Raw genomic sequence first — 27206 nt, 5'->3', positions numbered from 1 at the left:
GATCACCAACTATCCCATTGCAGGTTCTTTCACAGGACAATTAGCAGTATGCGCCGGGATCTGTAGTTCATTCCGTCGGAAAATCCCTCCGTACAGCACCAAGTCTGAGGCGGCCCGAACCACAATACCCACCGGCGACCGCGCTAGGGGATACCGGCGCGCCGCACACTGGGAGATGTAGGCGGCAAGGACTACGTTACCCAATGGGCTGCGCGATGGGACCGGAAGCTGAGCGCACTGAATGGAAGGCAGCATCAGGACGGTGTCGGAGCCGGTTCGGCCGGAGCTGCGGATGGTCAGTAATCGGTACCCGCTCCGGTGCAGCCTGGGCAAGGTGGTACTGGGCAAGGTGGTACAGGGCTAGTCAACACGGCTTCCCTTCGATCAACATCGCAGCAAGTGGTTGGGAGCGGAAGCAGGAGTGGGGGCGAAGTAGGTGAGGTCAGGACGACCCCGCCCCCTTTCTCGTCCCGCCCCTTTATGCCCGACCTATTCCGACATACCGCCCTTCCCCAAAGCCCCGCCCCCTACCCCACAGCCCCGCCCCTTCCTCCACAGCCCCGCCCCTTTCCCCACAGCCCTGCCCCTTTCCCCACAGCCCTGCCCCCTTCCCCACAGCCCTGCCCCCTTCCCACAGCCCCGCCCCTTCCCCTTATATCCACAGCTCCGCCCCATCCCCCAGGGCTGCCCTTCCCCTGCCCCCTCCCCCGCCCCTTCCCGCCCCTTCCCCCGCCCCTTCCCCCTCCCCCGCCCCTTCCCCCTCCCCCGCCCCTTCCCCCGCCCCTTCCCCCGCCCCCTTCCCCCTCCCCGCCCCTTCCCCCTCCACGCCCCTTCCCCCTCCACCGCCCCTTCCCCCTCCACCGCCCCTTCCCCCTCCCCTCCCCCCTCCCTTCCCCCTCCACCGCCCCTTCTCCCTCCCCCGCCCCTTCTCCCTCCCCCCTCCACCGCCCCTTCTCCCTCCCCCTCCCCCGCCCCTTCCCCCTCCCCCTCCCCCGCCCCTTCCCCCTCCCCCTCCCCCGCCCCTTCCCCCTCCCCCCTCCCCCGCCCCTTCCCCCTCCCCCCTCCCCCGCCCCTTCCCCCTCCCCCCTCCCCCGCCCCTTCCCCCTCCCCCCTCCCCCGCCCCTTCCCCCTCCCCCCTCCCCCGCCCCTTCCCCCTCCCCTTCCCCCTCCCAGTCCGGGTTGTTTCCTGTTTCCCCCTTTTTCACACCCCCTTTCCCCACCCCCTTCTCCAACCCCACCTTCCCCACCCCCTTTTACCCATCCCTGCCCCTTTTGCCCACCCCCTTTCCCCATCCCCGCCCCCTTTCCCCACCCCGCCCCCTTTCCCCACCCCGCTCCCTTTCCCCACCCCCCGCCCCCTTTCCCCACCCCCCGCCCCCTTTCCCCACCCCGCCCCCTTTCCCCACCCCCGCCCCCTTTCCCCACCCCCGCCCCCTTTCCCCACCCCCCCCTTTCCCCACCCCCCCGCCCCCTTTCCCCACCCCCCCCACCCCATTTCCCCACCCCCCCGCCCCCTTTCCCCACCCCCCTGCCCCCTTTCCCCACCCCCCGCCCCCTTTCCCCACCCCCGCCCCCTTTCCCCACCCCCCCGCCCCCCTTTCCCCACCCCCCCACCCCCCTTTCCCCACCCCCCGGCCCCCTTTCCCCACCCCCCCGCCCCCCTTTCCCCACCCCCCCGCCCCCCTTTCCCCACCCCCCCGCCCCCCCTTTCCCCACCCCCCCGCCCCCTTTCCCCACCCCCCCGCCCCCTTTCCCCACCCCCCGCCCCCTTTCCCCATCCCCCCGCCCCCTTTCCCCACCCCCCGCCCCCTTTCCCCACCCCCCTGCCCCCTTTCCCCACCCTCCAGCCCCCTTTCCCCACCCCCCAGCCCCCTTTCCCCACCCCCCAGCCCCCTTTCCCCATCCCCCCGCCCCCTTTCCCCACCCCCCCGCCCCCTTTCCCCACCCCCCCGCCCCCTTTCCCCACCCCCCCGCCCCCTTTCCCCATCCCCCCGCCCCCTTTCCCCATCCCCCCGCCCCCTTTCCCCATCCCCCCGCCCCCTTTCCCCATCCCCCCGCCCCCTTTCCCCATCCCCCCGCCCCCTTTCCCCATCCCCCCGCCCCCTTTCCCCATCCCCCCGCCCCCTTTCCCCATCCCCCCCGCCCCCTTTCCCCATCCCCCCCGCCCCCTTTCCCCATCCCCCCCGCCCCCTTTCCCCATCCCCCCCGCCCCCTTTCCCCATCCCCCGCCCCCTTTCCCCATCCCCCCGCCCCCCTTTCCCCATCCCCCCGCCCCCCTTTCCCCACCCCCCCCGCCCGCCTTTCCCCATCCCCCCGCCCCCCTTTCCCCATCCCCGCCCCCCTTTCCCCATCCCCCGCCCCCTTTCCCCATCCCCCCGCCCCCCTTTCCCCATCCCCCTGCCCCTTCCCCCTCCACCGCCCCTTCCCCCTCCCCCGCCCCTTCCCCCTCCCCGCCCCTTCCCCCTCCCCCGCCCCTTCCCCCTCCCCCGCCCCTTCCCCCGCCCCTTCCCCCTCCCCCTCCCCCTTCCCCCTCCCAGTCCGGATTGTTTCCTGTTTCCCCCTTTCACACCCCCTTTCCCCACCCCCTTCTCCAACCCCACCTTCCCCACCCCCTTTTACCCATCCCTGCCCCTTTTGCCCACCCCCTTTCCCCATCCCCGCCCCCTTTCCTCATCCCCCGCCCCCTTTCCCCACCCCCGACCCCTTTCCCCACCCCCAGACCCCTTTCCCCACCCCCCACCCCCTTTCCCCACCCCCGCCCCCTTTCCCCATCCCCGCCCCCTTTCCCCACCCCCGCCCCCTTTCCCCACCCCCGCCCCCTTTCCCCACCCCCGCCCCCTTTCCCCACCCCGCCCGCTTTCCCCACCCCCGCCCCCTTACCCCACCCCGCCCCCTTTCCCCACCCCCGCCCCCTTTCCCCACCCCCGCCCCCTTTCCCCACCCCCGCCCCTTTCCCCACCTCCGCCCCTTTCCCCACCTCCGCCCCTTTCCCCACCTCCGCCCCTTTCCCCACCCCCGCCCCTTTCCCCACCCCCGCCCCTTTCCCCACCCCCGCCCCCTTTCCCCACCCCCCGCCCCCTTTCCCCACCCCCGCCCCCTTTCCCCACCCCCGCCCCCTTTCCCCACCCCCGCCCCCTTTCCCCACCCCCGCCCCCTTTCCCCACCCCCGCCCCCTTTCTCCACCCCCGCCCCCTTTCCCCACCCCCGCACCCTTTCCCCACCCCCGCACCCTTTCCCCACCCCCGCCCCCTTTCCCCACCCCCCGCCCCCTTTCCCCACCCCCCGCCCCCTTTCCCCACCCCGCCCCCTTTCCCCACCCCACCCCTGCCCCCTTTCCCCACCCCCGCCCCCTTTCCCCACCCCACCCCCTTTCCCCACCCCACCCACTTTCCCCACCCCACCCCCTTTCCCCACCCCCGCCCCCTTTCCCCACCCCCGCCCCCTTTCCCCACCCCCCGCCCCCTTTCCCCACCCCCCGCCCCCTTTCCCCACCCCCCGCCCCCTTTCCCCACCCCCCGCCCCCTTTCCCCACCCCCCGCCCCCTTTCCCCACCCCCCGCGCCCTTTCCCCACCCCCGCCCCCTTTCCCCACCCCAGCCCCCTTTCCCCACCCCCGCCCCCTTTCCCCACCCCCGCCCCCTTTCCCCACCCCCGCCCCCTTTCCCCACCCCCGCCCCCTTTCCCCACCCTCTGCCCCCTTTCCCCACCCCCCCACCCCTTTCCCCACCCCTGCCCCCTTTCCCCACCCCCGCCCCCTTTCCCCACCCCGCCCCCTTTCCACACCCCGCCCCCTTTCCCCACCCCGCCCCCTTTCCCCACCCCCGCCCCCTTTCCCCACCCCGCCCCCTTTCCCCATCCCCCCGCCCCCTTTCCCCACCCCCGCCCCCTTTCCCCGCCCCCTTTCCCCACCCCCGCCCCCTTTCCCCACCCCCCAGCCCCCTTTCCCCATCCCTCCGCCCCCTTTCCCCATCCCACCGCCCCCTTTCCCCATCCCTCCGCCCTATTTCCCCATCCCTCCGCCCCCTTTCCCCATCCCTCCGCCCCCTTTCCCCATCCCTCCGCCCCCTTTCCCCATCCCTCCGCCCCCTTTCCCATCCCTCCGCCCCCTTTCCCCATCCCCCCGCCCCCTTTCCCCATCCCCCGCCCCATTTCCCCACCCCCCGCCCCCTTTCCCCATCCCCCGCCCCCTTTCCCCATCCCCCGTCCCCTTTCCCCATCCCCCGCCCCCTTTCCCCATCCCCCCGCTCCATTTCCCCATCCCCTGCCCCCTTTACCCATCCCCCGCCCCCTTTACCCATCCCCCGCCCCCTTTCCCCAACCCCCCGCCCCCTTTCCCCATCCCCCCGCCCCCTTTCCCCACCCCCCGCCCCCTTTCCCCACCCCCCCGCCCCCTTTCCCCACCCCCCGCCCCCTTTCCCCATCCCCCCGCCCCTTCCCCCTCCCCGCCCCTTCCCCCTCCCCGCCCCTTCCCCCTCCCCGCCCCTTCCCCCTCCCCTTCCCCCTCCCCCGCCCCTTCCCCCGCCCCTTCCCCCTCCCCGCCCCTTCCCCCTCCCCCTCCCCTTCCCTTCCCCCTCCCAGTCTGGGTTGTTTCCTGTTTCCCCCTTTCACACCCCCTTTCCCCACCCCCTTCTCCAACCCACCTTCCCCACCCCCTTTTACCCATCCCTGCCCCTTTTGCCCACCCCCTTTCCCCATCCCCGCCCCCTTTCCTCATCCCCGCCCCCTTTCCCCACCCCCGACCCCTTTCCCCACCCCCACCCCCTTTCCCCACCCCCACCCCCTTTCCCCATCCCCGCCCCCTTTCCCCACCCCCGCCCCCTTTCCCCACCCCCGCCCCCTTACCCCACCCCCGCCCCCTTTCCCCACCCCGCCCCCTTTCCCCACCCCCGCCCCCTTTCCCCACCCCCGCCCCTTTCCCCACCTCTGCCCCTTTCCCCACCCCCGCCCCTTTCCCCACCTCCGCCCCTTTCCCCACCCCCCGCCCCCTTTCCCCACCCCCCGCCCCCTTTCCCCACCCCTGCCCCCTTTCCCCACCCCCCGCCCCCTTTCCCCACCCCCTGCCCCCTTTCCCCACCCCCCGCCCCCTTTCCCCACCCCCCGCCCCCTTTCCCCACCCCCGCCCCCTTTCCCCACCCCCGCCCCCTTTCCCCACCCCCGCCCCCTTTCCCCACCCCGCCCCCTTTCCCCACCCCCCCACCCCCTTTCCCCACCCCGCCCCCTTTCCCCACCCCGCCCCCTTTCCCCACCCCGCCCCCTTTCCCCACCCCGCCCCCTTTCCCCACCCCCACCCCCTTTCCCCACCCCCGCCCCCTTTCCCCACCCCCGCCCCCTTTCCCCACCCCGCCCCCTTTCCCCACCCCCGCCCCCTTTCCCCACCCCCGCCCCCTTTCCCCACCCCCGCCCCCTTTCCCCACCCCGCCCCCTTTCCCCACCCCCGCCCCCTTTCCCCACCCCCCGCCCCCTTTCCCCACCCCCCGCCCCCTTTCCCCACCCCCCGCCCCCTTTCCCCACCCCCCGCCCCCTTTCCCCACCCCCCGCCCCCTTTCCCCACCCCCCGCCCCCTTTCCCCACCCCCCGCCCCCTTTCCCCACCCCCGCCCCCTTTCCCCACCCCCGCCCCCTTTACCCACCCCCGCCCCCTTTCCCCACCCCTGCCCCCTTTCCCCACCCCGCCCCCTTTCCCCACCCCCGCCCCCTTTCCCCACCCCCGCCCCCTTTCCCCACCCCCGCCCCCTTTCCCCACCCCCGCCCCCTTTCCCCACCCCCCGCCCCCTTTCCCCACCCCCCGCCCCCTTTCCCCACCCCTGCCCCCTTTCCCCACCCCCGCCCCCTTTCCCCACCCCGCCCCCTTTCCCCACCCCCGCCCCCTTTCCCCACCCCCGCCCCCTTTCCCCACCCCCGCCCCCTTTCCCCACCCCCCGCCCCCTTTCCCCACCCCCCGCCCCCTTTCCCCATCCCCCGCCCCCTTTCCCCATCCCCCCGCCCCCTTTCCCCATCCCCCCGCCCCCTTTCCCCATCCCCCCGCCCCCTTTCCCCATCCCCCCGTCCCCTTTCCCCATCCCCCCGCCCCCTTTCCCCATCCCCCCGCCCCCTTTCCCCACCCCCCCGCCCCCTTTCCCCATCCCCCCGCCCCGTTTCCCCATCCCCGCCCCCTTTCCCCATCCCCCCGCCCCCCTTTCCCCATCCCCCGCCCCCCTTTCCCCATCCCCCGCCCCCCTTTCCCCATCCCCCCGCCCCCCTTTCCCCATCCCCCCGCCCCCCCTTTCCCCATCCCCCCGCCCCCCCTTTCCCCATCCCCCACCCCCTTTCCCCATCCCCCACCCCCCTTTCTCCATCCCCCCGCGCCCCTTTCCCCACCCCCCTGCCCCCTTTCCCCACCACCCCGCCCCCTTTCCCTACCCCCCGCCCCCTTTCCCCACTCCCCCGCACCCTTTCCCCACCCCCCGCCCCCTTTCCCCATCCCCCGCCCCCTTTCCCCATCCCCCGCCCCCTTTCCCCATCCCCCGCCCCCTTTCCCCATCCCCGCCCCCTTTCCCCATCCCCCGCCCCCTTTCCCCATCCCCCGCCCCCTTTCCCCACCCCCCCGCCCCTTTTCCCCACCCCCCCGCCCCTTTTCCCCACCCCCCCGCCCCTTTTCCCCACCCCCGCCCCCTTTCCCCATCCCCGCCCCCTTTCCCCATACTCCCGCCCCCTTTCCCCATCCCCCCCGCCCCCTTTCCCCATCCCCCCCGCCCCCTTTCCCCATCCCCCGCCCCTTTCCCCATCCCCCCACCCCCTTTCCCCATCCCCCGCCGCCTTTCCCCATCCCCCCGCCCCCTTTCCCCATCCCCCCGCCCCTTTCCCCATCCCCCCGCCCCTTTCCCCATCCCCCCGCCCCTTTCCCCATCCCCCCGCCCCTTTCTCCATCCCCCGCCCCTTTCCCCATTCCCCCACCCCCTTTCCCCATCCCCCCGCCCCCTTTCCCCATCCCCCCGCCCCCTTTCCCCATCCCCCCGCCCCCTTTCCCCATCCCCCCGCCCCCTTTCCCCATCCCCCCGCCCCCTTTCCCCATCCCCCCGCCCCCTTTCCCCACCCCCCGCCCCCTTTCCCCACCCCCCGCCCCCTTTCCCCACCCCCCGCCCCCTTTCCCCATCCCCCCGCCCCCTTTCCCCATCCCCCCACCCCCTTTCCCCATCCCCCCGCCCCCTTTCCCCATCCCCCCGCCCCCTTTCCCCAACCCCCCGCCCCCTTTCCCCATCCCCCCGCCCCCTTTCCCCATCCCCCGCCCCCTTTCCCCATCCCCCCGCCCCCTTTCCCTATCCCCCCGCCCCCTTTCCCCATCCCCGCCCCCTTTTCCCATCCCCCCGCCCCCTTTTCCCATCCCAGCCCCCTTCGCCCTTCCCCCACCCCCCCTTTCCCCACCCCCTGCCCCTTTTCCCCATCCCCTGCCCCTTTTCCCCATCCCCGCCCCCTTTCCCCATCCCCCGCTCCCTTTCACCATCCCCCGCCCCCTTTCCCCATCCCCCGCCCCCTTTCCCCATCCCCCGCCTCCTTTCCCCATCCCCCGCCCCCTTTCCCCATCCCCACTCCTTTACGCCAGCCCCTTTTCCCAGCCATGCCCTTTTCCCCCAAACCCGTTCTCCAATCCCCCATTCCCCAATCCCTTTTCCCCAATCCCCTTCCCCAATCCCCTTCCCCAATCCCCCAATCCCCTTCCCCAATCCCCTTCCCCAATCCCCCTTTCCTCCCGCTATCCCCCTTCCCCCCTCTCCCCAATCCCCTTTCCCTCCTCTCCCCAATCCCCCTTCCCCCTCTCCCCAATCCCCCTTCCCCCCTCTCCCCAATCCCCCTTCCCCCCTCTCCCCCTTCCCCCCTCTCCCCAATCCCCCCTCTCCCCAATCCCCCTTCCCCCCTCTCCCCAATCCCCCTTCCCCCCTCTCCCCAATCCCCCTTCCCCCATCTCCCCAATCCCCCTTCCCCCCTCTCCCCAATCCTCCTTCCCCCCTCTCCCCAATCCCCCTTCCCCCCTCTCCCCAATCCCCCTTCCCCCCTCTCCCCAATCCCTTCCCCCCTCTCCCCAATCCCCTTCCCCTCCCTCTCCCCAATCCCCTTCCCCCTCCCTCTCCCCAATCCCCTTCCCCCTCCCTCTCCCCAATCCCCTTACCCCTCCCTCTCCCCAATCCCCTTCCCCCTCCCTCTCCCCAATCCCCTTCCCCCTCCCTCTCCCCAATCCCCTTCCCCCTCCCCCTCCCCAATCCCCTTCCCCCTCCCCCTCCCCAATCCCCTTCCCCCTCCCTCTCCCCAATCCCCTTCCCCCTCCCTCTCCCCAATCCCCTTCCCCCTCCCTCTCCCCAATCCCCTTCCCCCTCCCTCTCCCCAATCCCCTTCCCCCTCCCTCTCCCCAATCCCCTTCCCCCTCCCTCTCCCCAATCCCCTTCCCTCTCCCTCTCCCCAATCCCCTTCCCTCTCCCCAATCCCCTTCCCCCTCCCTCTCCCCAATCCCCTTCCCCCTCCCTCTCCCCAATCCCCTTCCCCCTCCCTCTCCCCAATCCCCTTCCCCCTCCCTCTCCCCAATCCCCTTCCCCCTCCCTCTCCCCAATCCCCTCCCCCCTCCCTCTCCCCAATCCCCTTCCCCCTCCCCAATCCCCTTCCCCCTCCCCAATCCCCTTCCCCCTCCCCAATCCCCTTCCCCCTCCCCAATCCCCTTCCCTCTCCCCAATCCCCTTCCCTCTCCCCAATCCCCAATCCCCTTCCCTCTCCCCAATCCCCTTCCCTCTCCCCAATCCCCCTCCCCCTCCCTCTCCCCAATCTCCCTCCTTCTCCCCAATCCCCTTCCCCCTCCCTCTCCCCAATCCCCTTCCCCCTCCCTCTCCCCAATCCCCTTCCCCCCTCCCTCTCCCCAATCCCCTTCCCCCTCCCTCTCCCCAATCCCCTTCCCCCTCCCTCTCCCCAATCCCCTTCCCCCTCCCTCTCCCCAATCCCCTTCCCCCTCCCTCTCCCCAATCCCCTTCCCCCTCCCTCTCCCCAATCCCCTTCCCCCTCCCTCTCCCCAATCCCCTTCCCCCTCCCTCTCCCCAATCCCCTTCCCCCTCCCTCTCCCCAATCCCCTTCCCCCTCCCTCTCCCCAATCCCCTTCCCCCTCCCTCTCCCCAATCCCCTTCCCCCTCCCTCTCCCCAATCCCCTTCCCCCTCCCTCTCCCCAATCCCCTTCCCCCTCCCTCTCCCCAATCCCCTCCCCCCTCCCTCTCCCCAATCCCCTTCCCCCTCCCTCTCCCCAATCCCCTTCCCCCGCCCTCTCCCCAATCCCCTTCCCCCTCCCTCTCCCCAATCCCCTTCCCCCTCCCTCTCCCCAATCTCCTTCCCCCTCCCTCTCCCCAATCCCCTTCCCCCTCCCTCTACCCAATCCCCTTCCCCCTCCCTCTCCCCAATCCCCTTCCCCCTCCCTCTCCCCAATCCCCTTCCCCCTCCCCAATCCCCTTCCCCCTCCCTCTCCCCAATCCCCTTCCCCAATCCCCTTCCCCCTCCCCAATCCCCTTCCCCCTCCCCAATCCCCTTCCCCCTCCCTCTCCCCAATCCCCCTCCCTCTCCCCAATCCCCTTCCCCCTCCCTCTCCCCAATCCCCTTCCCCCTCCCCAATCCCCTTCCCCCTCCCCAATCCCCTTCCCCCTCCCTCTCCCCAATCCCCTTCCCCTTCCCCCTCCCCAATCCCCTTCCCCCTCCCCAATCCCCTTCCCCCTCCCCAATCCCCTTCCCCCTCCCCAACCCCCTTCCCCCTCCCCAATCCCCTTCCCCCTCCCCAATCCCCTTCCCCCTCCCTCTCCCCAATCCCCTTCCCCCTCCCTCTCCCCAATCCCCTTCCCCCTCCCTCTCCCCAATCCCCTTCCCCCTCCCCAATCCCCTTCCCCCTCCCTCTCCCCAATCCCCTCCCCCCTCCCTCTCCCCAATCCCCTTCCCCCTCCCTCTCCCCAATCCCCTTCCCCCTCCCTCTCCCCAATCCCCTTTCCCCTCCCTCTCCCCAATCCCCTTCCCCCTCCCTCTCACCAATCCCCTTCCCCCTCCCTCTCCCCAATCCCCTTCCCCCTCCCTCTCCCCAATCCCCTTCCCCCTCCCTCTCCCCAATCCCCTTCCCCCTCCCTCTCCCCAATCCCCTTCCCCCTCCCTCTCCCCTTCCCCCTCCCTCTCCCCTTCCCCCTCCCTCTCCCCTTCCCCTCCCTCTCCCCTTCCCCTCCCTCTCCCCTTCCCCTCCCTCTCCCCTTCCCCCTCCCTCTCCCCAATCCCCTTCCCCCTCCCTCTCCCCAATCCCCTTCCCCCTCCCCAATCCCCTTCCCCCTCCCTCTCCCCAATCCCCTTCCCCCTCCCTCTCCCCAATCCCCTTCCCCCTCCCTCTCCCCAATCCCCTTCCCCCTCCCTCTCCCCAATCCCCTTCCCCCTCCCCAATCCCCTTCCCCCTCCCTCTCCCCAATCCCCTTCCCCCTCCCTCTCCCCAATCCCCTTCCCCCTCCCTCTCCCCAATCCCCTTCCCCCTCCCTCTCCCCAATCCCCTCCCCCTCCCTCTCCCCAATCCCATCCCCCTCCCCAATCCCCTCCCCCTCCCTCTCCCCAATCCCCTCCCCCTCCCTCTCCCCAATCCCCTTCCCCTTCTCCCTCTCCCCAATCCCCTTCCCCTTCTCCCTCTCCCCAATCCCCTTCCCCCTCCCTCTCCCCAATCCCCTTCCCCCTCCCTCTCCCCAATCCCCTTCCCCCTCCCTCTCCCCAATCCCCTTCCCCCTCCCTCTCCCCAATCCCCTTCCCCCTCCCCTCTCCCCAATGCCCCTCCCTCTCCCCAATCCCATTCCCCCTCCCTCTCCCCAGTCCCCTTCCCCCTCCCTCTCCCCAATCCCCTTCCCCCTCCCCATCCCCTTCCCCCCTCCCTCTCCCCAATTCCCTCTCCCCAATCCCCCCTAACCCTGTCACCCATCCCCAGTTCCCCCGCCCTGTCCCCAATCGCCGATCCCCTAACCGCCCCCTCCCCTAATCGCCCCCTCCCCAATTGCTCCCAACACCCCTGCTCCCCAATCCCCCCTACACCAAGAGGGTGGGTCCTCGAGAGGACGGGTCTTGTTCGGCACAGTTTTCGTGCTGAAATGCTCCAGTTGTATTTCCATAAAGTCTCCTAATCATTGGTATCTTTACAGTGATCATGTTTACTGGCTTCTTCCAGTAGGAATGGTGAATCAGGGGCATGCAGATTTGCTCTTTTCCATGACATGTATTTTAGGGAGCGGTTTCAAAACTGGCCTCATCCTCAGGATCATTTATAAATCCTTTAAATGCTGCATTGTTTTAAACCTCATTCTATCACTTCCAGCTTTCCTTGGTTGCTGCCCTGTCCGTGCTATTTACGTCAATGGCTACTTAGAGATCTTTGAAACAGTCACCTTCTCTCTTTGCTGCTATTAAATTAGTGTCTCTGTTCCTTTGTGGAAGTGTTGTACACAGGCAGGGTGGCAAAGGGAGAGCTTCTGACTTACGGTACGGATTTAACTTGGGAGCATGGGGCGGAGAATCGCCGGGGGCTGGTGTGAATCCCGCCCCCGCCGGTTGCCGATTTCTCCGGCACCGGAGATTCGGCGGGGGCGGGAATCGCGCCGCGCTGGTTGGCGGGTCCCCCCCCCCCCCCGCGATTCTCCGGCCCGGATGGGCCGAAGTCCCACTGCTAGGATGTCTGTCCCGCCGGCGTGGATTAAACCACCTCTCTTATCGGCGGGACAAGGCAGCGCGGGTGGGCTCCGGAATCCTGGGGGGGGGGAGGGGGCGGGGCGGGGCAATTTGGCCCCGGGGGGTGCCCCCACGGTGGCCTGGCCCGCGATTGTGGCCCACCGATCCACGGACGGGCCTGTGCCGTGGGGGCACTCTTTTCCTTCCGCCTTCGCAACGGTCTCCACCATGGCGGAGGCGGAAGAGACGCCCCCCACAGCGCATGCGCGGGGATGCCGTGAGCGGCCGCTAATGCTCCCGCGCATGCGCCGTCCGGCAATGTCATTTCCGCGCCAGCTGGCGGGGCACCAAAGGCCTTTTCCACCAGCTGGCGGGGCGGAAATCAGTCCGGCGCGGGCCTAGCCCCTCAAGGTTAGGGCTGGGCTCGCCAAGATGCGAAGGATTCCGCACCTTTGGGGCGGCGTGATGCCCGACTGATTTGCGCCGTTTTTGGCGCCAGTCGGCGGACATTGCGCCGATACCGGAGAATTTTGCCCATGGTATCCATTTTGAGCGATATAAGTTGAGCCTAATGGGTGGCTGTGCTGTGTAGACTAAATGCTGCTGTTGGGTTTGATTGCCAATCTGTACTGTTAACTAAAACCAGCCAGGGCTTTAGAGTTGCTGCTCCAATTGGCTTTTCCATCTGTGGGCTAAAGAGAGCAATGTCTTCCAGGATTGCAGTTTAAAAAAAATAGTTTTGTGGGAAGAGGGTGTTGGTGGCTTAGCCAGCATTTATTGCCCATCCCTAATTGTGCTGCTAGGAAGGGAGTTCCAGGATTTTGACCCAATGACATTGAAGGAACGTCAATATATTTCCATGTCAGTATGATGAGTGACTTGGAGGGGAACTCTTTTTTAAAATTTAGAGTACCCAATTAATTTTTTCATATTAAGGGGCAATTTAGCGTGGCCAATTCACCTACCCAGCACATCTTTGGGTTGTGGGGCGAAACCCACGCAAACACGGGGAGAATATGCAAACTCCACACGGAGAGTGACCCAGAGCCGGGATCGAACCTGGGACATCGACGCCGTGAGGCAGCAGCACTAACCACTGCGCCACAGTGCTGCCCTTGAAGGGGAACTTGCCATGTGTTCCCATGTGTCTGCTACCCCTGTCCTTCTAGAATGTGGGTTTGGAAGGGACTGTCGAAGGAGCCTTGGTGACTTCCTGCAGTGCATCTTGTAGATGCTACACACAGCTGCTACTGCTCATCGGTGGTGGAGGGAGTGAATGTTTCTGTGGGTGGGGTGCCAATCAAGTGTGCTGCTTTGTCAAGCTGCTCATTGCCTGGCACTTGTGTGGCACGAATGATACTTACCACTTGTCAACCCAAGCCTGGATATTGTCCAAGTCTTGCTTCATTTTGACATGGACGGCTTCAGTGTCTGAGGAGTCAAAAATGGTGCAGAAGATTGTGCAATCATTTGCAAACATCCCCACACCTGACCTCATGTTAGAAGGGCGTTCATTGATGAAGCAGCTGAAGATGGTTGGGCCTGAGGAACCCCTGCACTGATCTGAGACTGAGATGATTGACCACCAACAATGTTAACCATCTTGCCTTGTGATAGTTATGACTCCAACCAGCAGTGGGATTTCTCCCAAATTCCCATTGAATCCACTCTCGCCTCACCTCACCTCGAGTTCAGCTCTTTTGTCCATATTTGAACCAAGGCTGTAATGAGGTCAGGAGCTGAGTGACCCTAGCGGAACCCAAACTTAGCATCCGTGAACAGGTTACTGCAAAGTGAGTGTCGCTTGAAAGTGTTGTTGATGACCCCTTCCATCACTTCACTGATTGAGAGTAGACTGAAGGCGTGGTTGAATGTGTCCAACCTTTTGTGTACAGGACATATCTGGGCAATTTTCCGCATTGCTGGGTAGATGCCAGTGTTGTAACTCTACTTGAACAGCCTGGGCCTGAGGGGCAGCAAGTTCTGGAGCACAAGTCTTCAGTACTATTGCCACAATATTGTCAGGGCTCATAGTCTTTGCAGTGTCCATTACCTTCAGCTGATTCTTGATATCACCAGGCGTGAATCAAATTGGCTAAAGACTGGCATCTGTGATGCTGGGGACCTGTGGAGGAGACAGTGATGGATCATCCACTCAGCACTTCTGGCTGAGGATTGTTACAAATGCTTCAGCCTTGTCTTTTGCACAGATGTGCTGGGCTCTTCCATCATTAAGGATGGGGATATTTGTGGAGCCTCCTCCTCCAGTGAGTTGTTTAATTGTCCACCATCATTCATGGCTGGATGTGGTAGCACTGGAGAGCTTAGATCTGATCTGTTGGTTGTGGGAAGCCTAATTCTGTCTCTCACTTGCTCCTTATGTTGTTTGGCACTCAAGTAGTCCTGTGTTGTAGCTTCATCAGATTGGCACCTCATTTTTCAGTAGGCTGGTATGCCCTCCTGCACACGTCATTGAATCAGGGTTGATTCCTTGGCTTGGTGGTAATGGTAGAGCAGGAGATATGTCGGCTAATGTCTGAGTACAATTCTATTGCTGCTGGAGCCCACAGCACCTCATGCTTTCCCAGTCTTGAGTTGCTAGATCTGTTTGAAGTATATCCCATTTATCACTGTGGTAGTGCCACACAACACAATGGAGGGTATCCTCAGTGTGGATGACAGAATCCCTACAGTGCAGAAGGAGACCATTCATCCCATCAGGTCTGCACGACCCTTGGAAAGAGCATGCCACCCAAGCCCTATCCCCTTGCCTAACCTACACATCTAAGGGGCAATTTAGCGTGGCCAATCCACCTAATGTGCACATCATTGGACTATGGGAGGAAACCGGAGCACCCGGAAGAAACCCACGCAGACACGGGGAAAACGTGCAAACTCAACACAGACAGTCACCCGAGGTCGGAATTGAACCCGGATACCTGGTGCTGTGAGGTAGCAGTGCTAACCACTGTGCCACCATGCCGGACTGGACTTCAGCTCCTACCAATACTGTCATGGACAGATGTAACTAAGGCAGGCAAGTTGGTGAGGATGAGGCCAAGTATGTTTTTCTTTCTTGTTGGTTCCCTCACCACCTGCCGCAGTCCCAGTCCAGCAGCTATGTCCTCGGTCAGTGTGCTGCTCCTGAGCCACTTTGGTGATGGGCATTGAAGTCCCCCCACCCAGAGTACATTCTGTGCCTTTGCCACCATCAGTGCTTCCTCTAAGTTATGTTTAACATGGAGGAGTAGTGATTCATCAGTGGATGGTATGTGGTAATCATCAAGAGGTTTCCTCGCTCATGTTTGACCTGAAGACATGAGACTTCATGGGGCACAGAGTTGATGTTGAGGACTCCCAGGGCAACTTCCTCCAAACTGTATACCACTGTGCTGCCACCTCTGCTGGGTATATCCTGCTGAAGGACATTGAGAATATGGTATGATTCCGTCTGTATGAGCATGTCAGGCTATTGCCCTCCCAATTTTGGCACTGATGCCCAGATGTCACTAAGGGGACTTTGCTGGGTCAACAGGGTTGGGTTTGCCATTGTTGTTTCTGGTGCCTCGATCGATGTTGGTGGTCCACCTGGATTCATTTCTTTGAGACATTTTAGTGATTTGATACAATGGAGTCATTTGCTAGGCCATTTCAGAGGGCAGTTCAGAGTCAACCACAGCGCTGTGGATCTGGAGTCCCATGTAGGCCAGACCATATAAGGATAGCAGATTTCCTTCTCTAAACGAAATTAGTGAACCAAATGGGTTTTTATGACAATCGATGATGGTTTCATGGCCATCATTCGACTTTTAATTTCAGAGTTTATTGAATTGAAGTTCGATTCAAACCTGGGTCCCCAGAGTATGACCCTGGGTCTCTGGATTACTAGTCCAGCGACAGTACCACTACCCCATCACCTCCCCAGCATTCCTGCTAAATAGTTACAGTCATAGAATCCCTACAGTGTAGGAGGAGGCCATTTGGCCCATCGAGTCTGCACCGACCCTCCAAAAGAGCTTCAAACTCGAGAGGTGTAAGTACATCCTACATAGGCCCAATCCCCCACTTTTTTCCCCAAATCTAACCGTTGGACACTAAGGGGCAATTTAGCTTGGCCAATCCACCTAACCTGCACTTCTTTGGACTGTGGGAGGAAATTCCACAGTCACCCAAGGTTGGCATTGAACCCGGGTCCCTGGCACTGTGAGGTAGCAGTGCTAGCCACTGTGTTGCCCAAGAAAGTGATGAAGCATTGCCATTGATAACAGGATTGAGCTTGTGAAGGGGATCTTACACAGTCAAATAGCTTTCCGGAATTTATTGTCTATACACTTGCTTGTATAGACCGTTAAGAGCAAGATAGAGTTGGAAGACTAATGTCCGTGGAACCAAAAAGTCTGTTCTTTTTTGGAGAGGAAAACTGTGTCAGACTTGGCTCAGAGGATGTACTTACACCTCTAAAGTTTGACATTTGTGGGTTCAAGACATACCCTTGAACACATTATCCAGGCCTCAGTGCTGGATTGGAAGGAGTGCCTCACTGTCAGAAGTGCTAAATTTGGATGAGATATTAAACTGAGACCCCAATCCGCCCTCTCGGCTGGACGAGAAAGTCCCCTTGTACCATTTCAAAGGAGTGTCGGGTAGTATTAATTAACAACATGGCAAATTATCAGAAATAAATTAACTAACTATTTATCTCCTCGTTTGCTGGGCACAAATTGAATAATGTTTTTCTACATTAATTAGAATAGTGAGCACATTTCACATACATTTATTGGTTCTTCCGTGCTCTGGGTCATTCTGAGAATATGGAAGTAGCTATTTAAATGAAAGACAGTAGACCAGATTTAAGCTGACTCCCACAAAGATCTAGCCCTCTCCAAATGGCATGGATTTCCCCTTCCTTAACACCGGGTTGAATCTGGTGCCAAGTCAAAGGGGGGGGGGGGGTCTCCACAATACAGCAACAGTGATGTCATAAAGCGGGACACACAACCAATCAAATTGAAGTATTCTCACAGGCAGCAAGCCAGGAAGCAAAATGTTTTTGTTTCAATTTTTAATAAAATCTCGCAGAGTGCGAAATAAATGCACATGGAGTTAAATTAGAAGATGAAATATTCTCACTTCAAAAAATATTAAAATATGTAATTTTTAAAAATCAAAATGAAGAAATTTGACATTCCACAATGACAAAATTAGTTTTTCAGGGACGGGATGCTATTCAGCAGTAATTATGAAATTATTAAACCATTTTAAACCCAGTTGCCCTTCATTCAACATTTTCTAAGGTTTCCAGAGCCAGACAGATAGAGTAAAAGGTCAAGTTCACAACAATTTGATGATTTCTCCTTGGTTGCAGTCTGGCAGGGTCTTCCCATGGGAAGCCCCCTCTGGATTTTAACTCTGTATATCCTGCCTCCAGAAGTTGCTATCAGTTTCAGAGGACTACTGACGGCAAAAATTGACAGTTTCACTGGTATTACCATTGCAAAGTCTAGGCCTTTCATCTGTTCAATAATAAAAATCTTATGTCTGCATTCTTTAAGTCAACTGCTTCCATTGCTATGTCTGCATTTATAATCCATGTAAACGTATCACACTATTAACTCTCTGACCCTCCCCAATAGAAGTGATGCAATGCCATCAAGTCACATGTAACTTGGGGAGTGTGACTAGTTTACATGGGCAGTTTCCTTTACAAATGGGGACTTCATTTAGAATGAATACGTGAGTCTAAGAGGCCAGAAATTGCAATCTTTCGTTATTCATTTACAGGATATGGGTGTCGCTGGTTAGGCCAACATTTATTGCCCATCCTAGGTGTACTTCAGAAGGTGGTGGTGAGCTGCCTTCATTGAACCGCTGCAGTCCTTAAGGGTAGGTACATCCATTGTGCTTTAGGGAGGGAGTTCCGGGATGTTGCCCCAGCGACAGTGAAAGAACGGTTATATATTTCCAAGTCAGGGTGGTGAGTGACTTGGAGGGGAACCTCCAGGTTGTAGGGTTCCCAGGTATCTGCTGCTCTTTTCCTTCTAGACGGCAGTGGTTGTGGATTTGGAAGGTGCTGTATGAGGAACCCTGGTGAGTTACTGCAGTGCTTCTTGTAGATGGTACACATGGCTGCCACTGTTCGTCGGTGGTGGAGGGTTCGAATGTGAATGAAAATGAAAATTGCTTATTGTCACAAGTAGGCTTCAAATGAAGTTACTGTGAAAAGCCCCTAGTCACCACATTCCGGCGCCTGTTCGGGGAGGCTGGTACAGAAATGTTTGTGGAAGGGGGAGCAATCAAGTAGGCTGCTTTGTCCTGGATGGTGTTGAGCTTCTTGAGTGTTGTTGGAGCTGTACTCATCCAAGCAAGTGGAGAGTATTCCACTACACTCCTGACTTATGCTTTGTAGATGGTGGACAGGCTTTGGGGGATCAGGGGTGAGTTACTCGCCATAGAATTCCTAGCCTTTGACCTGCCCTGGTAGCCACAGTATTAATGTGGCTAGTCCAGTTCAATTTCTGATCAATGGTAACCCCCAGGATGTTGATTGTGGGGGATTCAGCGATTGTAATGCCATTGAATGTCATGGGGCGGTAGTTAGATGCTCTCTTGTAGGAGATGGTCATTGCCTGGCACTTGTGTGGTGCGAATGTAACTTGCCACTTGTCAGCCCAAGCCTGGATATTGTCCAGCTCTTGCTGCATTTGGACATGGACTGCTTCATTATCTGAGGAGTCGCAAATGGTGAACATTGTGCAATCATCTGCAAACATCTCCACTTCTGACCTTATGATGGAAGGGAGGTCAATGATGAAGCAGTTGAAGATAGTTGGGCCTAGGACATTCCCCAGAGGAAATCCTGCAGTGATGTTCTAGAGCTGAGATTATTTACCTCCCACCTCCAAATGCTGCCTTGATGTCAAGAGCTGTCAATTTCACCTCACCTCTGGTTTTCAGCTCTTTTGTCCATGTTTTAACCAAGGCTGTAATAAGCTCTGGAGCTGACTGACCCTGGTGGAACCCAAACTGAGCGTCCGTAAGCAAGTTATTGCTGAGTAAGTGTCACTTGATAGTACTGTTGATGACTCCTTCCATCACTTTGCTAATGATGGACTGATAGGGTGGTAATTGACTGGGTTGGATTTGTTGTGTTTCTTATGTAGAGGACACACCGTGGCAATTTTCCACATTGCCGTGCAGATGCCAGTGTTGTCGCTGTACTGGAACAGCTTGGCTAAGGATGTGGTAAGCTCTGGAGCACAAGTCTTCAGTACTATTGCCGGGATATTGTCAGGGCCCATAGCCTTTGCCGTATCCAGTGCCTTCACCGTTTCTTGATCTCAGGTGAAGTGAATCGTATTGGCTGAAGACTGACATCTGTGATGCTGGGAACCTCTGGAGGAGACTGAGATAAATCATCCACTCAGCATTCTGGCTGAGGATTGTTGCAAATGCGAAGCCTTGTCTTTTGCACATATGTGCTGGGCAACTACGTCCTTTAGTACCCGGCCAGCTTGGTCTGTGGTGGTACTACCGAGCCACTCTGGGTGATGGACATTGCAGTCCCCCACCCAGAGCATATTCTGCGCCCTTGCCACCCTCAGTGCTTTCTCCAAGTGGAGTTTAACATGGAGGAGTACTGATTCATCAGTTTATGGTGGATAATACGTGGTAATCAGCAGGAGGTTTCCTTGCCCATGTTTAATCTGAAGCCATGACACTTCGTGATATCAGCTCATTAATAATTGTCTCCTCAGGCCGTGTGCAGTGAATAGTTGGGAGTTGAATTGAGTGCAGTTAGGCAAGTGATTTTCTTCCAGTATATGGTCGGCAGGCCAGACTGCTGTTAAAAATGACCCCCGTTCTTCCTTCCTTCCCTGTACCGGGTTCTGTGCCTCTCTGATTAGGTGTCATCCATGCTTTATATGGTAGCACTTTAACCTCTTGAGTCAGAAGGTTGTGGGTTCAAGCCCCAATCCAGACGTGAGCATATAATCTGAGGTGACCTTTACGTTGTAGTGCCGTACCAAGGCAACACTGCACTGTCTGGAGATGCTGTATTCCAAACCTGACATCTGCCTCCTCAAGTAGATGTAAAAGATCTCATGGCACTATTTCAGAAAAGCAGGAAAACTCTTCCTGGTACCTGAACCAATATTTATCTTCAATCCTCATCACTGATGGAACAGGTTTTCTAGTCATTATCATACTCCTGTTTGTGGGGCTTGTTCGCCATAAAGTTTCCTTTTTTACAACGGTCTCCACTGTGTAAGATTATTCATTGGTCAGGACATCTTGAGGTTGTGATTGGCACTGTAAAGATACCCTGTGCAAGGTACTCTATATTGTCCTTTCGATTGTGAGATTAGTGCTTATCCAATTTTCCAGCCTGGACTGTTGTTTGCTTTTAATAGAGACAAAGCAGTGATGTGGAAAGAATACGTTTAAATCCTGCTCTCAAGGAAACTGCCTTTTCCTGCCCATGTTCTCAGTCCCGCTGATAAGAAAATGCTTTTGATGGTTGTTAAACTTTAGAATTCTCTATCCAATGGGACTGTGGATGCTTAGTTGCTAAGTATATTCAATATTCAAGGTTGAGATGATAGATTTGGGACACCGGCGGCATAAGGGATGTGGGCATAAGGTTGGAAGTTGGAGTTGAGATTGAAGATCAACTATGCTCTTTTTGCATGATTTAACAGGTTTTGCTCAAGCACTTTTGCCCTCTCCAGCTTCTGTCCTCGGCTTTCTGCTCGTGCATGTTCTCTCGATAGAAGAAAAAAGGAAGCATATTTAAATATTTTGTTCAATCTCCAAACACACTAAATTCTGAAGGAATGAGACTCCACATTTGTGAAATTACACATTCAGAGCCAGGGAGGTTGCTTGGCAATAACTAGGCGGTGCAAAATTCACTTACACCTGGATGCAGCAATTGCATGTTTTCCTTGCCACGTTAATTGGTATGTGCCACACCCTTGAATGCCAATTTCAACGAGTCCATTATTCAGGGTCTGTTAGAGTGCAGCATATGGAGGAGCTGAGTAACTCGAAGACAAGAAATTCCAGCTTTTTGCATTTAACTGTGCATTGTTATGGGCCAGGGTTTAGAGAACCCCAAAGTGTATCATGGAGTTCACCTGACCCACAACTTTTAATAGATTGTGGTATGGGGAGCACACGGCCCACTCTACAGGTGTGGTACAGCATAAATGGGAAAGTATTTTTTAAAGCAAAACAATGTTTATTCTATGAACTCAAGTTAACCTTTTTGAAACACAATGAACATCTTAGCAACCATTAATTCAAATACAACCCCCAAAGACTACAACACTAAGTAAACCTTTAAACTTTCCTTTTTAACATCCATACGACTGAAAAACAAAACCTTTATCAGAAGCACATCAGGTTAAAGTCACTACTGAAGACATTTATAATTCTGAATTCACCAAATGATCAAGAGATAGTCTTTTGCTGGCAGAGAGATCAACAGTACAGCTGCTCTGTCTGACTTCAGCTCCCACACCGAAAACGAAACTAAAACACCCCCTGCAGCAAACAGCCTAAAATGAAAATAAAAAGCTGACAGACAGCCCAGCTCCACCCACTCTCTGACATCACTGCAGTAATAAACACCCATTTCTTAAAGGTACTCTCACTACAGATATTTATATACACAACCATTTATAAACACCCATTTCTTAAAGGTACTCTCACTACAGATATTTATATACACAACCATTTATAAACACCCAATTCTTAAAGGTAGTCTCACATGACAGCATGTCCCTGTCAACATTTTTTTCCATTTAACAGTAAGTACTGTTGGTTGTTCCCAGCGCAAAATTTGGGTCAGTAGATTTGGGATGGGTTTGGGGGAATTGGTTGTGTCCCCCTGCCTGGTATTCCATTGATAGGCTTCATTATCTGTACTGACCTTCCTTTTTTTAGGGCCATATTTCAAAATCAGACAATGGGGAGGGGTCACATGAAGTGAACGTGGGAGCAGCTGTGTTTTTGCGAGCTTCGACTTTGCTCATCTTTCAACCCATCTTTTCATCCTTGTGCACATTTCTTTTTTGTCTTTCTTGGTTTACATGGTTGCTACTATGTTCTGAGAATTGTTGGTTGGTGTTTCTGTGTGATAGTGCCGATTTAGAATGTTTAAATCCTCGCTTGTTCGAGGAGGCTGGAAAGAGTTGAGGCGGGGCTCTGCCTTTAGTTAGCTTTGGGTGCGCTCCCGCCTTGACGGTACAGTGTGCATCGACGGATGATGGTTGCCAATGAGGAGACGATCTTAGCTCTGAGGTACAGGTTGTCAAGGCCCAATTCCAAGAGTTGCCGGGTGTTTTTATGGAGGCAATGTTGACGATGAGAGGGCTCCTGCAATAAATAGCACTCTGCCCCTGGTGGAAGCCCACCACCATGTGGTTTAATTCCTGCTGCGTGGCTTGTCGTACGGCGTAATAGAGTGGGGAGAGAGAGAAAGCGACCAGGAGAGGTGTGCTACTGAATATTGTTTCCAAGGCGAGGTGTTGGAGAAGTTCCCAGTTGAGTTCGAGAACTGGGTGCCATGTTTTGGGAATCTTGATCTGGAGGCTGGGCAAATTAAATTTGATGGAGCACATCTAATCCTGTCTTCGAGGCCTTGGGTTGGCGTGGCCTTCCAACCACTGGTCCTGTGTTGTCCTGTTCCGGATGTTGGTGATGAGAGGTTGAAGGTGGGCTAGCTCAGAGGGTCATCCCACCGAGGTTGTTGACCGCCTGGGTTCTGGTGAGATAGCATGGTGCCTCGTGCTTCGATCATCAAAATTCTTGAGAGATCCCGATGACTACTCATCGAAGCTGATCATTGATTTTGGCTTTCTTCATGCGCCAGTGAAGAAGACTTTACCTTGACACCTGCCTTGCACTTCTGCATCCTGGTTGTTATCCTGGACTTTGCTCCCTATTAATCATGTTGTTGTCTACTTGATGTTGTCAGTTTTTCTGTTTACAGGGACGTGAATAATGTGGACGTGATGGTCTGTATAATTGATTATCCTGATTTAACAAGTTCATGTCATGTTTAGCTGAATGTTGAACACGGGGTTTGTGCACAGTCTTTATTCTTTATTCTAATTGAATTTGGGTTTCATAAAGTCTGACAATCCTTGTGGTGAAGGGAAACGAGTACTTCTTGTTGCTTCCCTCCCGTCTCGCCTAGGAGGAAGATGACGGGAGCAGGGTGGAGGGTAGAGGTTGGTAGGGTTAGTTTGTCCTCGCTATGATTGAAGAAGGTTCCCCCAGTTAGAGCTAACCAGTTTCGGGCTTTTGGTTTACATTTTTTCTTTTCATTCCAATTAGAGAGCCCATTCTTTTAGCTTGTTAGGCACAGGCAGACTGTTTGTTATCCGTTTTCTTGAGAAAATATTTTATTGAGGCATTTGTAATTTTCCCAGTTTAACACATCAACATCTCTTAAACACCCGCCCAGGCGACTGTTTGTTATCCTGATGAGGGCTGGGCTCTATTTGTCATTTCCTTTTGGTCAAGTCATCTTTTCTCCTGAGGTGGGTCTCCCTCACCGGCTGTGTTCATTGGTGTTGGAGCTTCATTGAGGACGAGGGTATCCCTGGGTATCCCTGATGGAACAGTAGTTCTATGATCCAGATGGGTAACCCCCCCCTCCCCCCCCCCCCCCTCCTCCTAGGGGAGGGGGGTTCTTCTCTTGTTTTCGTCCATCTTGCGGGGTGGGAGGTGCTGGCCTGGTCTCGTGGGACCTGGGGAAATGCGATGGGGGGGGCGGGGTTGGGAGACTAGGCCTCCCTCCAATGGCATCCACGATGCAATGTTTCTTCCTCCTCGGTTCTGGGGTTTCTCATTGGCTAGGCCGGGCACCATAGTCGATATCCTGCTGTCCCCAAGGAATGTGGATGTCCTTTATCAGGGTGCCTCCAGGAGGAGCCCTGTGTGGCTGACTCCGACACCCTGGTGAACAGTGACTTTGGAATGGATCGGGCGTTGTACCTGGGAGTTATCCTTTCTTTCTTTTTTCCCCGGGATAGGCGTGAGGTCCCCTTGTGATTCAGTTGTGCGGCTCTCGTCCATTTTTGAATGCCTTGGACGGTAGCCCGGGCAGTTCTGTTCTCTGAACAGTTAGTTCTGATAATTCTTGCTCTTTCTCTTTATCCCTTTCTTCCTTTTGAGAGACCCTGGAGGTTCCCTCCTGGAAAGCTTCAGGGTATTTACTGATGGCTTCATACAGCGCTGCCCCCGTCCAGCCTAACAATCTCTAGCCAGCTCAGCCTGGTCCGCCGGAGACAATCGCTCCCCATTAATTCATAATGGTTCTTCTGTGTAAGTGGTTAATCTGACCTTCGCATCATCTAAACAGAATTGAATACCAATTTTGCGGTGATCATACGTCTGTACCCCAGTGATGGAGACCGCAGCTCCAGTGTCCACTTCCATTTTCAGTGGATGACTGTTTATCAGCAATTCCACCATTATTAGGGGAACCTTGGTCATAATGATATAGTTTAGTTGCAATTGTCCCTGTTTTTGGGAGTGTGTATGCCTGAATAGTATGGGCCTATGCTGGCCTTTGCTTCTTCCTCGGGTAACACACGTTTTGCCTATTCCTATAGCTTTGTCTTGTCTAAGCCCTTTGGCACTGCTTACAGTAGTCCTTTGTCTGACGCCCACATCCTCCCGGATCAGATTTCCTAGCTGCCCTAGGGCTATCATAATATCTCCTCGACTTCCGGGGACGAGAGCTGAGCCCCAATTTTGTAATGGACTATTTGGCATCTTACTTACACGGGTGCCTTCAGTTGAGGAATAGCCACTTTTACAAGAGGCCTCCCCCTAACTGGAGGACATTGTTGTCTGATTACCTTGGTAACTCCAGAGACCCTTTTCTTTGCATGTTCCTCTGACAGAGCTATATCGATGGCTTTTTCAAAATCCGGATTGAGTAATGACAATAACTTTTTTGAGTTGCCATATTATTTATTCTGCACACTAATCTGACTCACAATATATCGGTCAGGGATGGTCCGAATTCGCAATGTTCTGCCAATTTCCGTAAGGGGCTGGTTCCTCCTGGCGTTCTCGCTGCCTTGTTAAAACGGTATCTCTGGAGTATAACAGAGGGCTTTGGGTCATAGTGGATTTTTCACCAAGACTACTAACTCATTTAAAGTCTTCGAGTCAGGGGCATCTGGGTAGGTCAGGCTTTTTATCACGCTGCATGTTGGGGCCCTACATGCTGTCAGCAAGATCACTTTCTGCTTCTCACGTCCTTCAATATTATTAGCCCGGAAGAAGTAATACCTGCACTCTGCATATTGGGTCCAGTCTTCTCCGCTTACACCATAGGGTTCAAGTTTACCGAAGAGAGACATTTTTTTCTTTACAGGAGAAACTGATTGTTTTCAACATGAAGGTTGCCCGAAGAAAAAAACTAGTTTGCTCCTTGTCGCCAGTGTAATAACCTTGCCAAGGCCAGTCTCCCAGTACCACACCCTTGCATTAAAGTAACTGAAAAGGTCACAGCTTACAGCCCCACGCCTGGGGACTTACAGAATATTAGCCCGGGTTGAAGCAATGGGTTATAAACTCCTGCTGCTCATTCACGATTGGGCAAGCTCCCGTCCTCTTAATAGGAGAATTCATATTCCATGAAGTCCACGGGGAGATCTATCAACGATTCCCTGTGTCCTTCATGGCCGCCATAACATCATCACACCCCTGACTTGTGCCTTGGAGATGGCTTTAGGAGTCAGGGGGTGAGTGAGTTACTCATCGCAGAATACCCAGACTCTGACTTGCTCTTGTAGCCACAGTATTCATATGGCTGGTGCAGTTCAGTTTCTGGTCAATGGTAACCTGCCAGGATATTGATAGAGACGGATTCAGTGATGGTAATGCTGTTGAATGTCATGGGGAGATGGTTGATTCTCTGTTGTTGGGAGATGATCAGTGGCTGGCACGTGTGTGGCGCAATGTACCTGCTTTGCAAATTTTGTCTCGACAACTTCAAAAAAACAGCTGAAAGAAAGAGCTTGCACTTACAGAGCAGCTGGTCGGGCCCTGGATATCCCAGAATGTTGCACAGCTCCATCAACAGTAACTGTAAACAGTACTGGAGCCATAATTCTCAAAGTGCAGTTAATTAATTGCAGCAAACATGACAGTCAACAGTAAATTCCCATAAAACCGCAGATGGACGGCTGACTAGACCATTGTTTTTGATGTGTTGGTTGAGGGAGGAATCTTGGCTTGGACTCCAAAACGCCCTCATCTGTGTTTTTAAGATCCGTTCAAATAGAGTTTGGACAGGGTAAACAAAGAGAAACTATTTCCATTGTCAGGACGGAGGGTCACTAACCAGAAATTCCCAACTATGCTAACTGGAGAAAGGGAAATGCTGTCCCTGATCCATCCTGTTCTAACTTTGAGCATCATGTGATGCTCACTCTGATTTCATTCCCCTCTGAACACACAGGAACGCCACACACTTCAGTCCAGCAGCAGCTAGGAGCACCTGATCAGCCTATTCTCTTCGCTGCAGTGATCGCATGGTTAGCTGGTTCCCGACGCGGAGCGAGGCCAGTAGCGCAGGTTCAATTCCCGTACCGGCTGCAGTTATTCATGAAGGCCCCGCCTTCTCAACCTTGCTCTTCACCTGAGATGTGGTGATCCTCTGGTTAAATCACCACCAGTCAACTCTCCCCATCAAAGGGGACAGCAGTTTATGGCCATCTGGGACTGAGGCGACTTTACTTTGTACCGAGTGATTGCACCCAGTCACAGGGCCTCGGACGTACAATGGGAAAGATGGTTAAGGAAAATGTTATTTTTGCAGTGATCTGTTGTGATCTGGAATGCGCTCCCCGAAATGGGGATGGGGCGCAGGTTACATCGTGCCTATTAAAAGGGACTTGTTGGAAATGGGAGAAATTCAGAGCTGTGAGGTAAGATAAGTAGATTGGAGCATAATAAGCTGGCAGAGTGGGCTCTTTCTGTGCTGTTTGGATTTAGGGCCAGAGGATCTTTTATAATCACCTCAACTGGCAAGTAGTTTAAAGTTTCCCCTGAAGCACAGCACCTCCCCTAAGTACAGTAATGTCAGCCTGGATAATAGCCTCAGGTGAGACTGGCTGTAACTGGTAACCGTGACTTCCTTGTTTGGATGTGAGGTACTGTAAATGCCAGAGATAAGACGTGATATAATATGTACAAGGAAGGCCTGCTGAAATTTCAGTTGTGATATACCCTGCACTACCTCTCACATTTGGGTTTGACTTCATGGGCTGATATTTCTTGCTGCCTTTGTATTTTGTTTGGTTGGAGGTCATATCTCTTTTAACTTTGCCAAAGCTCATTTTGGCTTTGCTGATTTTTTACGTCATAATTATCAATGGTTTTTTGAGCAGGGTTTTTTTTTGTATCCTTTGAGGTACTGTGACTGGGTGCGCTCACTGCAGAGAAAGGCGATGAATTGATTATTGGATCTTGGCTGCCTGTGGACTGATGCGTGGAGGCTTCT

General features: G+C 57.3%; 1 protein-coding gene across 7 annotated transcripts in view; it reads left to right on the top strand.

The window, feature by feature from the left end:
• The first annotated feature begins 213 nt into the window (after positions 1 to 213).
• Positions 214 to 27206, top strand: part of LOC140393937 (sphingomyelin phosphodiesterase 2-like) — a 99910-nt gene continuing 72917 nt past the window's right edge. For 2 of the 7 annotated variants that reach the window (XM_072480597.1, XM_072480596.1), the window contains exon 1: positions 240 to 432. The gene's annotated coding sequence lies outside the window, so the exon portion shown is untranslated. Of the gene's footprint in view, positions 437 to 17477; positions 17558 to 27206 lie in introns of those variants that run through there. The other 5 variants (XM_072480594.1, XM_072480595.1, XM_072480593.1 and 2 more) reach the window with 4 other exon arrangements.

Source organism: Scyliorhinus torazame, chromosome 17 (genome assembly GCF_047496885.1).
Source record: "Scyliorhinus torazame isolate Kashiwa2021f chromosome 17, sScyTor2.1, whole genome shotgun sequence".
NCBI classification, from domain to species: domain Eukaryota; kingdom Metazoa; phylum Chordata; class Chondrichthyes; order Carcharhiniformes; family Scyliorhinidae; genus Scyliorhinus; species Scyliorhinus torazame.
Note: the sequence above shows the minus strand (reverse complement) of the source record. Positions and strands in the feature narration are given on the sequence as shown.